Source organism: Lagopus muta, chromosome 4 (assembly GCF_023343835.1).
Source record: "Lagopus muta isolate bLagMut1 chromosome 4, bLagMut1 primary, whole genome shotgun sequence".
Classification (NCBI taxonomy): Eukaryota; Metazoa; Chordata; class Aves; order Galliformes; family Phasianidae; genus Lagopus; species Lagopus muta.
Window position 1 is genome coordinate 51,666,527 of NC_064436.1, and position 17,110 is coordinate 51,683,636.

Here is a 17,110-nt window from a genome sequence, read left to right on the forward strand (position 1 = left end):
TTCATACAGTCTTCATAATACAAATCAATCTGTCTTTCAAGTGGAGTGCATAAAAGATTGGGGAATAGGGATTTAAACTTTTTAAAAAGACTTCTAAGAACTACAGATGAAATTTTCTCTAAGCTTCAACTAAAGTTGTTTAGATATACTAGCCTCAACTCATTCTTGGCTTTCAATTCATATGTCTTTCCCTCCCAGTGCAAAATATATGCAAAGTGGATATAAAATGCTACCAAACTAGACATGCCATTTAGACCTACTAATTCACACTAATTTTACATCTAAATTCATCCTATTCTGGCACAACTGGCAACAATAAGTAGCCTTATTCACTTCTATATTAAGAACACTTTCCACATGGTTTTGGTGGGAAAATACTTTTTTTTTTTTTTTTTTTTCCCCTAATTTTAAAGCACTAACCTCGGAAAAAGAAACTATGTACTCACTGAGACAGATTTCTTAGAGAAATCAACATTGTTATCTTGTGCTCTACTGTTACTATGGTAAGCAGGTGTTTTTGTTTGTTTGCTTGGTTTTTTTTGTTTTTTTTTTGTTTTTTTTTTTTGTTTTGTTTTTTGCTTTGCTTTGTTTTGGTTTTTTTTCCTTTCAACTAGAAAGACAGCCAAATTCTGGAGGAGGTTGCACAGAGACATTCTGTATTCTATGTCTTTCATTAGGTTTCAGACTCAGCTGAACAAATCCTTGAGGAACCAAACTAATAATCCTTATTTGAGTAGAGGTTTGGATTAGTTTATCTCCAAAGGTCCATTTTAACCTAAATGGTGGGGGGTTTTTTATTCTATGTGTAATACTTTTCATTTTTCTATGAGGAAAAAAAAATAAGAAATGATCTAGAAGCATAAGAAGTAAAATGAAAACGTATTAAAATTTTCTTCTTACACATAAAAAATTTTAATTCCATCCTGCTAAAGTTATGTATTTTCCAGTAACTTGTGACTCTGATAAGAAAGGAAAGAATCCTTGAGCAGGAACCGTGTGTATACACACCACTGTATACCTTAAAATTATTTTATATATTCACAGAAATGCACACATAACAATGAGTAACAGCAATCCTTATATACCTGCATTTCCACTATCAGTATTGTATGTATGATAATCTAAATTTAGCTGCAGTAAACAGTTTTCAAATGTATATGATTAAGACTTGATACAGATACTGGAAAAAGGGACAACTGTATAATATTAAGGAAAGAGCAGGGCAAGATTGTAAAAGTGATAGAGGTGAAAGGATATTAAAAATGTGAAGTCTTGAAATGTAGATGACAAGAGCTGTTAATAGTACACCAATATTATGCTCAAGAATTGAACTGACTTATAATGTGTTTACTATAATAATATGTCATGGAATAGAATGAGATGTAAATACTATTTTCATATCTCCTTTTATGCTTTAAGGAAATTCCAAGTTTACAAAGAATATAGGTTCCAATTAATCAAATGATTGTGAAATGAATCAAATTCTTATAAGAACAGTGCTTATCTTGCATTACTAATATACTAGCCCATATTGTGAAACTCCTAAAAACAACTTACCTTTGTATGTCTACAAAGTTGCTTGATCTAGCATCACTGCCTGAAATAATAGACACAAAGATGGTGTCACAAGAAATGTGTCTTGAACAGTTAATTTTTGCTTTACTTAATCATAAGCACTTCAGCTTTTGAACTCACAGAAAGTAATTGTGGGTAGTATGGCAAGTTCTTTGCTAGGCAGTACTGAGTTAAGAAAATACAGCACAAATGCACAAATGATAAGTCACATATCTGACTCACACTGATATGCTACAAATCAACCTGTAGCCATAAGCTTTTGTAGTTGTAAATGAGCTTTACAAAATGCCCACTTCATGTGTTAGACACCAGGGAAATGTGATTCACCAATTTACCTTCCACACCAAATCTGCATTAAGAAAGAATGAGATCTCTCTCAGTGACTTGCTCACTAGGTCTATATGTAATACACATATCATTCTTTTTTTCATCTTTTATATATATATATATATATTATTTTTTCATATTGTATAAATGCATTGTCATTTGAATCAGAAACAATTCTTGTATATTGTACTGAATTTTATTAAAAACACTTCGTGCACAATGAGAAGGATCCTAACCTATTTTTTTTCCACTTTCCATGGCTTTATGTTTCTCCATTAAACTACTAGAAGATCATACAAGAGCAACAGTCTGCAACATATTATTCCCAGTGGATCATCTTTGGAAGGAGAGAAAACAAAGACTGACAGTCTTGACAGCTGTGCTGGAAAAGAAAATTATTCCTTATCATAAGTAGAGTGATCAGTAGTCTGCTCTCACGGTAACAGTGACCCCCCAAAAGCCTTGAAAGTAATTGTCTCACAAAATTCAGTTCATAAAAGTGCTTCTTCCTGTTTAAGATACATGGCAACTACTAGAGAGCACTCCAGGTTAAACAAAGTGTCCTGATTTCATCTGGTACAGAATTGATTTTCTTCATAGTGTCTGTTATGATGCTATATTTTGGCTTCAGGTGAAAAACAATAACACACTGATGTTGCCAAACAGTGCAGCACAAGATTCAGATTCAGCTCCCTGTACTCTGTACTGTCCTGCCAGTAAGAGAACTGGGGAGGCACGAGGATCTGAGGGGTCAGAACCAGGACAGCTGACCTAAACATGTCAAAGGGATATTCTGTACCACATGACATCGTGTGAAAGCTATAATACTGGCAGGAGTTGGTTGAAGGAGAAAACCACTGCTCAGGGACTGGCTGAGCATCTTTTTGCAGTTGGTGAACAACTGCATTGTACATTACTTGTTTTGCAAATATAAATACTTATACTACTATCATTACTATTTTTTTCTTTCCCTTTACCTAGTAAGCAGTGTTTTATCTCATCCCACAATATTAATTTTTTCTTTTTTTTTTTTTTTTTTTTTTTTCCTCTGCAGTTTTCTCCCTCACCCCACTGGGAGGGAGGAATGAGTGAAAGGCTCTGTGAATCTAAGTTGCCTGCTGGGTAAAACCGCAACACAAAGAATTAGAATTTTTTACTTCTTCTATTAGCAGACTTTAGATAGCCTCCTTAGATGCACAGATCCTTTATGAAAGGTGTTAGCATGCTATTTATTTGGTGTCTAGTTCAGTAGGCAACAAAAAAAATCACTGGCTTTTAAGGTGGATTAAAAAAATGATGGGAGAAAATGAAAGACAGACCTGACACAGTTAACCCCACAGAGATCTTCATGAAATCTTCCTGACCCATCAGAGAGTTCCTTGTTCATAATAGCTTCCAGTCTATGAATTCATTTCCTCCCTAAAGTAATATACAATGAAATTTTCCATCCAGTTTAATAGAAAACATTTATACCCACTTGTATTAAAAATCTCTAAACTCTGAGAGTTACTTCTGTTTTACTAGATTTTCATTTTAAGATGTTTACAATATTTAGGCCAAAACTGAACAAATTACAGATTCTATAAAGCTTTATGCTTTTACCTTTTTTCAACCAAAAATCTTTAAGTGCCTTAATTCTTCACTGAAAAGACAATAGTTCAAATTTTCTAGATCTAATTAATAACATCTTGACATCTGGGAACAAATTTAATTGTGCTAAACATGTAACAGCTAAGAAATTCATGTGCTATGTGAGAGAATGGAATATAAGCACTCAGGAGAATAGTAGGGATTTTTCAGAGAAGCATTTCATGCCTTATTTCATTCTACAAATGTACAAAGGAAGAAAAAGTATCTATAGTAAAGCAAATGGAAAACTTAGGTCCTGATCATCTCCAGGTACCTCACAGTCAAGACAAGTATACTCTGCAAAGAGATAAGAAACAGACAAACAACTGCTAAGTGAAAAAGTTTAAAAAAAAAAAAAAAAGTAGGGAGAGAACAAGGTTTGATTAACAAGAAGAATCAGGAACGTTCATAATAAAGCCCAAGTAATGTGTTATTGTTCAAGGTTAAATGGGAATAAGGTAAGGTAAGAGCAATTTTTTAACATACAAAAAGTGGAAAACAGACTGAAACTCATCAAAGGCCTTTATCTGTCCACAGTATCCCCTGACAATTCTCAGATACTTAGATCCAGTGTCTCTATAGATGCAAAATCACTTCCATTTGCTTACCAGGTTGTTCTCAGCTTACCCTGCGTGCCAACTGAGGATCTTAATCCTTGTAAAGAGCATGTCCCAGCCACATTAGCACAACATGGATTAATTCACCTGAGTAAAATGATACCTTTTTTATAATGGCATGTAGTGACGGGACAGGGGGAAATGGTTTTAACCTGGTAGAGGGTAAGTTTTGGCTAGATATTTGAAAGAAATTCTTTACTGCATCGGTTGTGATATATTAGAACAAGTTGCCCAGAGAGGCTGTGATTGCACCCTCTCTGGAAGCATTTACTGCCAGACTGGGTGGAACTTTGAGCAACCTGGTGTAGAGGGAGTTGTCCCTGCCTATAGCAAGGGAGTTGGAACTACATGATCTTAAAGGTCCATTCCAATCCAAACCATTCTGTGATTCTATGATTAGCATTCTGAAACTGTTGCACATAACAGCAAGTTAATTCATGGAGAAAAGCTCAGTATCCATAAAATTTTATAAAAGACAACAATGGCCTGTATTTCAGAGGTATCTGATGTAATTAAGTTGCTGCTTAACTACATATAAAAACAGAAACTGTAAAAACTATGTGCAGCTCATGATTTAGAGGATAGCACAAGTGTAAAGGAAAGCTAGTGTTGCATCTCAAAAGACATTCAAAAAACAGTCGTTCTGTTTCCAAAATTGAGGGTCATTGGTTATAACATTCTGTGAATATGAACTATATCTGTCCAGAATAAAAATGCTGGTATTGCCCTTTTCACAAACTCAATAAAGTGTTTGGAAACAAACAAGCAAAAATTAACAGAATTTGGATGCCTACAGATGTAAGTATGCAAGGAGCTAACCTGACAGGATTATATTTTATATAAACTGTATAAGTTCAGCCATGCAGAAGAATGGAATCTCTACAGAAGGGAAAGGGAAAAATATGATTTCAAATACATTTCTTCACTAGACTGGATTGCAAAGAATCGGAAATAAATAAATAAATAAATAAGAGGTATCTAAATGAAAAATTTCAGAAGAACTGTGTGCACTAAATGGGATAAATGATGGTATTTAAATAAAAGGAAATTGTACAAGGTCTACTGATCACCACATAAATGTGAAAAGGAAACATTCAACCTATTGCAGAAGGACTGCAATTAGCACAATGTAAGTTAGGGTTTTAGTAGTGCAGTGGTGATATACGCTTTCCTTTTCATTCACAATAATTGCAATACTGTGACCTGCAGAGCTAAACTACAGTAAAGTATGATACATACTGTTGCTTTAGTGTAAAGGATCTCTTTAAATCACAGCTAGAGCCTTCAAAAATTTTCTTCTCAATGGCTTGTTCTCCTGTCCCAACAGTGAAGAAAGGGAAAGATGTCCAGATTCACAGATCCTTCTGGTTAGATTAAGGTGAAATGACACCTTAAGCAAAAAGGGAAGGGACAGTACCCCCCAGCCCCTACCTAGAACTGTAGTTGGCCCCAGTCCTGGGACTGACTGAGACACTGGACACCAGCCAAACCAAAAAAGTCACACCAGGCTTTCTATATGATTGTTTCTCAGGCATTATTCTGGGTTCTTCCAGGAATTTAGACATCTCTCAGGGCATAACCTGGGCTTGTCCATTACACATTTGGGCTTGTTCCTTATAGTTGACACATCTTTTATGTGGGAAATAAAAAACTAAAGAAACAGAAGACAGTTCACCTATAAGGGAAAGCAACACCAAATCCTATGTATCAAGAAAAATACCCAATGTACAGCAAAGTTATATTAAAATATTGCAAGCTCAGTAGATAAGATGAATTGTGACATTTTTTCTAAATGATACCATGCCTATGGCATTCATTTCCATACAAATAAATAGCATGTTTATTCAAAGTTTGTAAATGGCTTCATGTAGGAAACAGTTCAGATACCTTCTTACAATTTCAGTTATACTTCACATAGTAAACAACAATGTACTTTTCTCCATGAATTAAGTCTTTTGAAAGCCAATAAAATATAGATGTTACCAAAATTTCAGGGATAATATTTTGAATAGATTGGGGTGGGGAAGCTGAAGACTGGTGACATCAAGTAACATGATAATGTAAAATAATAAAATACTGAATAGCATCCATTACTTGATGACAAAGAAAAAAAAATGTTTGTTATCAGTATCTCAATACTCTCCACTTAAGAAACAGCTGAGGAAGACAACAGATGATGTGGGTTGAGAATATTGGCAGCTGTGTTAGTTGCTAGAATGTCTAATGGGTTAAGTGAGTTTTTCATACATTTATGTTATTATTTTCTTTCCAGCACAGTATTAAATCTATTTCTCAATATGAATCTTTTCAGTAACATGTGAAATAATAATTCATCATAGTCTTTCCTTCACCAAGTTTTCACTACGAAGTCTATATCGAATATAATTTTTAAAGCATAAGCTGAAACTAAGATATACTTCTTGAGAGTATGACTTTCAATTTTCTTGAGAAAACTAAAGCAGTCTTTCTACATCCAATACTTTGTTTCTGTATGATATTTGTAAAAGGATATTTCTGTGTATGTTTGCCCTCCTGGGAAACATTCTTCTACAAATTCCTTTCCAAATTCAAAACTCCTGAGTATTTTAGCAGATTAAATACATAATTATAGACACTTTCCTAGTTTCATTCATACTCTGAATAACCAATGCTATTTTTCTTTGCTTATGAGACATGAAGTGAATGAAGGATAAGATGCCCTTGCAAAATAAGATAAGGCTGATAAATGGAGGCTGAGAAGATCTGGTTAAGCAAACTTATCTTTCAGATACACGGCAGGAAATGCTAGAATAGCATCTGTTTGTAAATCTTGTTTGCCTGACAGAACAAAGAGTGATGGACTTGTTTCCCACTGAAAATGGTTAATATACTATTATATTATTTTAAAATAAGATTACAATCTTTGATGCTAGAGATAGGCACAGGAGGAGACATAGTTTTATTGCATATCATAAGTTCATAATAGTGTGTAGTTCCTTCTGCAAATATTTATGTCTAGCTCATTGTACAAAACTGATTTTCTGTCTGAAATCATAGTTCCACAAACACTGTAGGCCAGCTCTGCAACAAAGTGAAGCAGATCTCTGCTTCCTGCATTCCACCATAACTTTGCCTATACTGTCTTTCATCAGAGCAGGAAACTGATCAGAATTAACTTTTTTTCTTCTGTAATAGTTCCATTAGGAGCTGTTCAGCACATTATCTTAATAAAAGCTTGTAAGAGAACAAGAGGGAAAGCAAGGAAGTACCAAGAATGGTCATTCCATTTGTTGCATGTTGCTTCATAGTACCCAAAAATAAAATACTTCTTAGAAATATATTCACACTGAGAGAAAACTTTAAAATTATTTAAGTTATTATGTGCAAAAAACTACTGGTATTTGACTGTGAAGTATAAGCGCAAAGAGCTATAATTCTGGAATAGATTGTTTGAATTTAAAGCAACTGCTGTTTTGAAACCAGTCTTGACAACTTGAAACCAAGCTGTCACTGCCTTCTGGAAAGTATAATAAAGACTCGAAACCTCCTTTTAAATGAAAAGAGGATCATTTAAGAAATGCTCCACCACACCTATAGGTTCTGACCTTGCACCTCTAAGAAGGTGTCAAAAGCCTTTTTGACTCAGTGTGACTGTGAATAGCAAAGCTTTTTATTTCTGCTTCCTTCACCCCACACCCAAGGACTCTCAGATCACATGTGGAGATGCGTATCATACGAAATTATGCCTTAAATAACTAGGAGGAGTCCTCAGTAGCTAGCAATCCAGATACTGATAAATCGAGACAGTATAAAAATATTATTATATAAACAGATCATTTGCAGAACTTTCAACAGTGCCCTTCTAGCAAAAAGGGAAAAAGTGAACTGAGAGGGGGAGTAGAAAAGACAAATGAGCCAAGGTCATGAAACAGCTTTTGCTAGATTAGAGGACTGAGTGTTAGGAAGAAAAAAAATGGTTTGGACAAGACAATATTAATGCAAAGCTAAAATAAATCTATCAGATTAGAAAGGGTTTGTAGAAAACCATGAACTCTATTGTGACACTGAAACAATGGCCAGAGCAGATTATATAAATACTACCTGAAACACTGAAGTGAATATATGATTTTGTGGAGTTGCTTACCTTCATTCTTATGGCACAATTTCTTCTTGGATTGGAGCAAATTCTTATCTACCTGCTCTGTCATTGCACATCTAAAGGGTGCCACTGCACATAAAGGTGCATGCTAATGTAACACTTCGCATTTTCCTTTCTGTGAGATGAAAATACTTTAGCTCTGTTTAAATCCAGTACTGCAATTGCTTAATCAGAAAAGCTTTTCCTCTGATGAACTAGTTGTTAGGAGCACTACTTCCAACTGGTGAATAGAAAAATGAAGCCAAATGCCTCTGTAGTGATGTTAATTCTTGGCTCCCGCATTATGTCCCTCCAGTGAAGTGCCTTGAAACTAATTACTGTGTGCAATCCCACAGCAGACCCTGAGGTATTAGGGATGATTAGAATTGTGCACCAGAGCTCTCATTAGGTGATCTGTTTCTGCTTTCTGCATCCTTCACTGCTACTGAAAAGCCATAGTCTAGTACTTGCAAAGACATGTACTATTAGACATGAAAAATAACTATTATACAGTTCTGCATATATGTGATCCATGGGCAAAAAAACATTGTAGAAGTACTATATTCCCAAGAAGGCCAAAAAGCAGTGTCTGTCTAGACTCTGGTAGGCTCCCATTTGAATGTAGGAGGGAGCGATCACTTTCTCGAAGCTGAAACACTCAAAAATCCCAGTGGTGCTGATTCAGACATTTGTACTGTTGACCAGTGATATAAGAAACTTTTTTACTCTACCCACTGTTCTCTGTTTATGTTAAGCCCATAGATCTTGAAAGAAAATGGATATTACTTCTAGTCTGGCAGCTCTGTATAAAAATTCAGGCAAAAGACTGGCAGAAACGGCTGTTCTTATTCATCTTTGTGGCTTGAGTTCCTCCTCAGGCTCACAATAGATTTTATTTCAGAGAAGCAAAGACTATTGCCTCCTGATATTCATAATTAAACACAAAGGTCTTTCTACATACTGTGTTATGGGCTGCCTAACAGCTGATGTCACAAGCCAACACCCCTCAGTGCTATGTATCATGAAAAAACTGAACAAAATGAATTGCTTTGATTAAAAAAAAATAATGTTTTATCTGCACATTGTAGCACAGACCAAAGGAAAAGGAGTCAAATGTAAAGTTCAGCTACAACAGTGAATATTTTCTCAGCTTACATGCCACTTTAGTGTATTCTTTCTTCCACTTTTCTGCATAGGAGTGCATCTTGTCATTTCACGACAGAATCACAGTGATTTAAAGAAATGTGAATACAAGTAGAGAAAAGGTTTGGCTATGTCTATTTCTGCCACTTTTTTTTCTTTTTTTTCTCTTCCCAAGCGTATCATGAGATTAAACAAAGTAGAGAGAAAATCCTAACAAAAACAAACAAACAAACAAACCTTAGTGATTTTCCCACTTATCTGGCATCAACAAAAAGTTATGTTGATGTCGTGGTTGACATGTGAAAACTCCACCACTCTACACCATAATTCTCAGAGATGTGTGTATGTTTACATAGTATCTGACAATCAATGGAATGGGCTGAAAAGAATGGAAGTGGCCTGGAATCACACTGACCAAATTTCTCAAGATCATGAGTGGAAGCTGGCCACTGAAGGGAGGGCAGCTAGCAGGTGCTAGCTGACAGTCTAAGAAAGTTCTATTTGGCTCTTGTAGCCTTCAAAAACCTTACTGTGTCTCCTGAAAATTAAACTGCTTATGAGAAAACGCAATATGGAGAATGAAGTGTATGTAATAGTGTTACTAAACTGAACATATTTTTAAGGCATGCATAAGATTTATGTCATTTTAAGTGTAGATTGTTCTATAACCTATGCTGCTAAAACTACACAACTTCTCATGCATCTGCAGTTTCTGTGGAAGAAAATAAGCCATACTACATTAGTATATTATTACACTATATAATACTGTATACTATTATATAATGTATATTATATATACATTATGGTTTGGGGCAGTAAGGTTGCTATTGTTTGTTTACTTGTTTTTGTTTTGGTTTGAAAATACATGTATAACAATTACTATTCATGGTAATCACTGGATTAGTCATCAGCACTAAATTCCTGAGTAAGAAACAAACAATGCGAATTAGACTTTCATAACTCAGTCCCAGGGATTACAACCATAGATAGCCAGCTGCTAGTAGGAGTGTTGGTTCTGCTTCTTCCCCAGACTTCTAAAGGATGCTGTTCTTTTTCTGCCATGCTAATAACACCGCCTCCAGAGTGCCTGTTCAGGTTGCTCAAGTGACAGAATGCAGAGCAAAACTAAAAGATTTTAGAGGGTGAGGGCTGGCTGGGGATGGTCAGACCTGAGAATAACACCACATTTCAACAGTGGCTATGGTGTTTATTTGCTTACAAACAGTTGGGAAAATGTAGAGTACAAGAAACTTTTACAGTGAATAAACAAGAAAAACAAGCCCTAAATCATGAAATCATTCATGAAACAGTCTTTTACATTGTTCTTCAAAATCTCACCCTCTAATTCAATCGTTGATTGTGCATAATCACTTGTGCCTTGATTTGAAAGATTGTATATTGAAAGATTTGTATAATTAGGCATCTACACTTTCTTCTTAGAGATTCAAAATAAAAGATCTGATTGGATCAGTGATTCGCTTAATCCTATGCTTTCCTTCCTCTTTTTTTTTTTTTAAAGTTACTTTATTATACACGACTGTTGCATAAATTTAGGATTTGAAGTACATTAGTATACCTGGGGATATGATTGTTTCATCGGGAGAACAAGGCAAGTTTGTATTACAGATCTGAGAGATCTGCAAGGCTAAGGATAACCATTTATGTTTTAAAAAAGTTGTAGATATTTTAAACCACTTTTTCACATTACTTTTGATATATTTGTATTCAAACTGAAGTTTTGATTTCCTATGGCTATTGCTTAAAGGAGATAATAAGGTCTAAGTTAAAATGAAATGGTGAAATCAAAGCGTTTTGTAAATAATGCCTTGATCTTCAGTATTACTCTTCTGCAGGGTGTCATCTATCATACGCTATTTTAGTGAAGCATTTAGAGTTTAGTCACCTTTTAACAGATATCGCTCATAACTGCATTTTTTCTCTTTCAAAATGAATGAAAATTAACTTGAAAGTGCTTGTTTGCATTAAAATTCACTCCAGTGATACACATTATGGTGTTATAAAAATATATGCAGAAGAATTAGGGAAAAGTGTTTCATTATTAACATTTAGCCTGTAACATAATTCACGTTATTCCATAAAATTTAAGACGAATAAATTATATAGTAATGAACAGATAGAGAAATGATTTGCATGTTCCATGACAATACTTTTACATAGTGCAAAAGCTAGTTAGTAGGGTTAACTAGAGAAGTAACAAGTGATGACAAATAAAGTTGATTCTCACTGAAGATCTGTCATTTTCCTGAGTTGATAAATATAATAGTAGCATCAACAGCAATGATAACATTAAATCTCTTGCAAGTAGATGGCAACTAAATCTCATAAAATAAGAACCATTAAAAAAACTTCACTGTAGTTACTTGTGCAAGCCATATAATAATAAGTGCTATCCTAAATGAAAATGGCAACGCGAATTCAAGAAAGTTTATTAGCAACCAAAAGCACACTTATGCACAGTAATGCACAAAAATGTTCATACTATTGAACTTATAACAATCAGCAAATAAATAGCATATAAATATTGTAAATATATGTAAATATAAATAGGTAAGTATTGTAAACATTCTGGTGCTGCGATAGGACAGTAGCAGATAAAGCTAGTACAGTATTTTTGACAGCGTAAGGTACTTTTTACTATGTAAGTTACCTTTTACTATGTAAAGTACCCTTACACATTAATAATTGCTTGACCTCAAGGTTTAAAAGCAAAAATGAGAATGGAAAGAATATAGAGTGGGTTTTTTTTGTTGTTGTTTGTATTGTTTTTTAAACAACTCTACACAATGAATCAAGAATTTAAAACATAGCTAAAATCTGTCTAATTTGAAATTTCTGTGTATCTGTAATACCTTGCAACAGATACACACAAAATCCTAACAGGTTATCAGATAAGATTTTAAATAACAGGAGAATCGTAAACCACCTGTGAGTGTGAGCAGAACAGAGAAGTTTCTGAGTCAAGAGAGCAGGAAAACATATTTGGGAGTAGTTTCCAAACAGTGAAAACAGGTATACAGACATGCACCTTTACATGTAGTCAGACTAGCCATTGTCTTTGGGGAAAAAGCAGCCAACGTATTGGCCTAAAATATTATCTGTCAGATGCTACTGGAAGCTCAAAATTCTTGGGATCTCTATCAAATTATAAAAGAAAAAAAAAAAACAAAAATCCCTATGAAGATAAATGATTTTTTTTTCCTCATCTTTATTTTTTCACACAATTTGAGAAAGATAATTCTCAGACTCCCATTTTCCAATAAGCCATTATATTCACTAAGATTCATAAAAAATTCACATTTATATGCTCTGAATTTCTGATGCACGCTGGGTGATATATATGAGGCATGTACAAAGTATTTTAGCTTTACACTATTTTAGCCTTTTTTTTTTTTTTTTTTTTTGTTTTTTTGTTTTTGTTTTGTTTTTTTCCAAGACATGAATAGAAAACACAGTAAAAACATGCCTCTGGTAATACTCTAATGTAGAAACTGCAAACTACTTCTAATCAGTTTGTTTAGGCACAGCATAGAGCATAGTGGCAGCAGCACTTTGCATCTTATTTGATGCTTTATTTTGTTTCTCACAAAGCTATACATAACCTGTCTAGCTCCAAGAAGGATACTTTTCGAGCCCAAATTAACTAAAGCTTCTCAGCATCACTCTCGCACTGACCAGGATTACAATATTCTCAAGCCTACAGGAATTTATAGATAAACTGCTGAAATATTTTTTCTGTCCAAGCGCATAAATTTTAGAAAGGTTGTGTCAGCTAAAAATAGGATACTATGCTCACTTTTTTTTTTTTTAATTGTTCCAATTCAGCTGAGATAAAACAAAGAGAAGAGGAATACTCCCAAATTTGTTGATTCTCAGCAATTTTTCACAAGCATAACAATATTTGATGTCTTCTGCCAAAGTCTAGTGCTTGAAAAAAAACCAAGCTACATGAAAAACATTTTGTTAAAAGCAAATATTGAGTCCTTGTAAAAGAGCTTGAAGACCTGAACAGAATGTACCTAGTCAAAAATCCAATAGAAGTGACTCAGAAAATCAGGAAGAAAAAAAATTCAATAATCAAATAATTAAATCTCTCTAATTTACAATTCTGTAAACTGTGTCATAACTCTATATGAATTATATGTAGCTGCTCAGCAACACGGTGGATGCCTGATCCCTGGAGGCATTCAAGGCCAGGCTGGATGTGGCGTTGGGCAGAGTGGTCTAGTGGCTGGCAATCCTGCTGGCAGGGGTGCGGAAACTAGACGGTCTTTGAGGTCCTTTTCAACCCAGGCCATTCTATGATTCTACAATTCTATGAATTTAAAAATACCTTTTCATTTTTTAAATAAATTTTTAGTAAGCTTCCGTATTGGTAGAACTCTCCTGCTTGTGTGGAATATTACAGATTCATACTCTCTTTGTTCTATTCCCGGTGTTAACTTAGGTCATTGAGTGAACACAAACTATACTTTATTCTGCTGTTTTTGATAACCACTTTTATGAATATGAAAGGTCTGTAACAGCAAAAAAAATTAGTAATTTCTTAGTTATTCTCCAAGTTGCATATTAAATATTGTATCAATAAAATTTAATATCAAAGTTAATTACCATATGGATTAATTTTGATGTTTTCGGCAGTTATAACTCAGTTATTGTATGTTGTATGGTAATGTAACTGCAAGTTACAAAAGTTATTGTTGGAACAAAAGAGGTTGTTATGTTTAGAGTGAGTTTTGTAGAGATCTGTCTTACACTCTCATCTGGAATTGCAAAGTAGCCTGAAACCTTACCTGCGAGTTAAACCTATTCATTCATGGACAAAAAAAAGTTTATTTATGTACAAAACAAGGACTGCATTTGTTTACTAACCATAAGTTACAGTAGAGGAAGACATATTTAGAAAACTAACAGACTCACTATGCATATTAACACTTACAGTCACCATACTTATAGTATTCATGCTTGCAAAACCGTTATTCACATTCTCTGTTAACATCCATCTGTGTAATTCTATTAACAGAGAGCGAAATTTACGTATTTGTTAAGTGGCCCAGAAATAAAACTTTTAACAGAAACGAAAAGCAAACAATCCTCTCACTATCAGAAATTATGGTACGTGTTTCTTACCTATATTCTCATATATTGTGATTGAGAATTGAGAATAGAAAAAAAATTGCTTGTCCACATTTTAATATCTGCTTAATTAACAGCTTTTCTTCTCCCCTTATATTCAAATCAAATATCTTATATTCAAACCAAATAAGAAATGGCTAAATGACTTGGGTAGGTACTTAACTTCATTATAAAATAACAGGATTGCTGAAATGATTTTCTTTTAATTAACTTGACAAACACACATACTAAATAGTGATTTTAATCTATTGCAACTTCTCATGTAATTGCACAAGGAGACTGGAATGCCAGACCTGTACGTACAAGTAATGGGCATTAAAAACTAATTAATTAATAGTGTAATAACAGCTTTTATTTATTTGTCTTGGAAAGTCAGAAATTTGAGGATTATATTCCAGAAAGAGGAAAGAAAAGAACGCATAAGAAAGCTGTCAGAATGGGAAGTTTTTTTAAATCAGTGTCACACTAGATCTATGTAATAAAAATCTTCTCTTCTTATTTTCCAAAAGCTCAATTCAAAAATTACTTTTTTTCTTCGTTGAAAAAGACTAATGAATGACCTGAGGATTTTCCTTCTAACATGAAGCATTATCTATCTAAATTGCACAGTACTGCTGCCAAAGCTATCAGTAGTTTAAACCTTAAACTAGAAGTCTTCGCTAATTGTTTCATGTAATTGATAGTAAAATATATGTTCTAACTAGCTGACTAAGCATTGGGACTTCTTAAAATCAGTCTCTTCGTAAACATCTCTCTGGTTTGGTTATCTTTTAGACCATAGGTGTGCATTTTGCATTACAGAAACATTACAAGTAATGTAAATAATGCAAATAATTTATAATCTAGACTCTGAATCCCTTCTTAATTATCATTTTATGACTTACATGGTTGCTATTTCTTGAAATAGCTTTCAGACTGTTACTAACAATTCAATGCATAGACAATTTTTTGACCACTTGCAAAGACAGAAAAAAAAAGAAATATGTTACTAACCTCTCCCTTTTTTGGGGAGATGCCATTCAGAAAGGAGCTGGTACAGTCATCCAGTATTTTCTACTTTTGTCCAACTAAATTTCTTCCTGATAAGCAAATCCTTTATCTCTGTGCTCACGTTGGTGAGTAGGCATTTTTCAAATAAGCTAGGGAATAGTCAGAGACAGCTGTTAGGTTACCATTAAAAAAAAAAAAAAATCATTGTATTTTACTGTTTTTTCTATTTCAAAATGCATTTCAAACTTGAAAGTCTACTGAAGTTTTAGAAAGTATCAGTTTCACAATGGATTTCTTTCTGTGGGAACAAAAAGAGAACTGAATTGATATTTTCTGCCACTTACAGTCCTGGCCATTTTAGTTAGACCAGAAATATGCTATTTCTAGTCTTAGTTACTGAACTAGAAAATACTGGAAAATACTTTCCAGTACACTTTTCCAGAAGATACTGGAAAATATATATATTCAATCTTTTTTCTTGTAACAATAATTGTGAAAAAAGAAGTATAAAATATAAAAGCAATAATACTTCCTATCTGACAGTTAAACTATACCATACTGTGAATACATATGAATTTAAGATGTGAGACATAAACCTCTAAACCTTTTCTAATCCTGAATTTCTCTGTTTAAAGAGCTCATTAAGCAATAGTAAACTTAATGAGGTATAAATTCATATATGAATTTATATTTCAATATAAATATGAATATACTCAATATTCATAATGAGGTATAAAATCATATTCAAAGAGAGTATATCGTGATAATTTCAACACGGCAATGCTTAGCCACTTACAGGTACTACTGTTCCAGTAACTGGTCTTACCATACTGGTCAAGCAAACTGACTTTCCTATTTATACTGATATTAAATTAATGTCCCTTTCCCTTACACCTTTGAGTGTAATTTATGTTTCACTTGCTGTATAAATTATGTGTGTTTTTGCTATTAAGGAGGAAGTATCTGTAGATCTGTAGCAAAACTTCAGCAAAAGTCAGCAAAAAAGCTGCTAATTTCATGATGTTTATTGAGAAGAATATGGCTTCCTCTTTGGTAGCAAATAATCATTCTTGGTCTGTGATGAGAAGTGAAGAGAAACATACAGTGCACGTAAACATTGCTAGATGGCAAGCAAAAGAGAGAATCTGTCTGACTGAAACAAGAAATAGGCTCAGAGCTAGGACTTGAGTGAACAAAATGGATTTTCTAGAGATAGATGAGGGGAGGTTGCTTCAATCACGAAAACTGCTGAAAATACTGAAGTGCAAGAAAAAAGAATATGGGCACAAGAGGGACTTGTTTCTGTCTTTCAATATTTATATTAATGCAAATAGACCTTAGTATTTTATTTCCTGCTAAGATTACAGTAAGACATCAAAACCCAACTAAAACTCAGTCTATGCTTTTGTACAATCAATGAATATAACATAGTGTATTCGAGAGCTTGGCTTATGTAATTATTACACTAGAGCAGAAAAGGACACTCACCCTATCCCGGGCTCACATAGGAAACTCTGGTGGAGTGGATCTCCAGAAGAGATCCTTCCCCAGTGGCAGT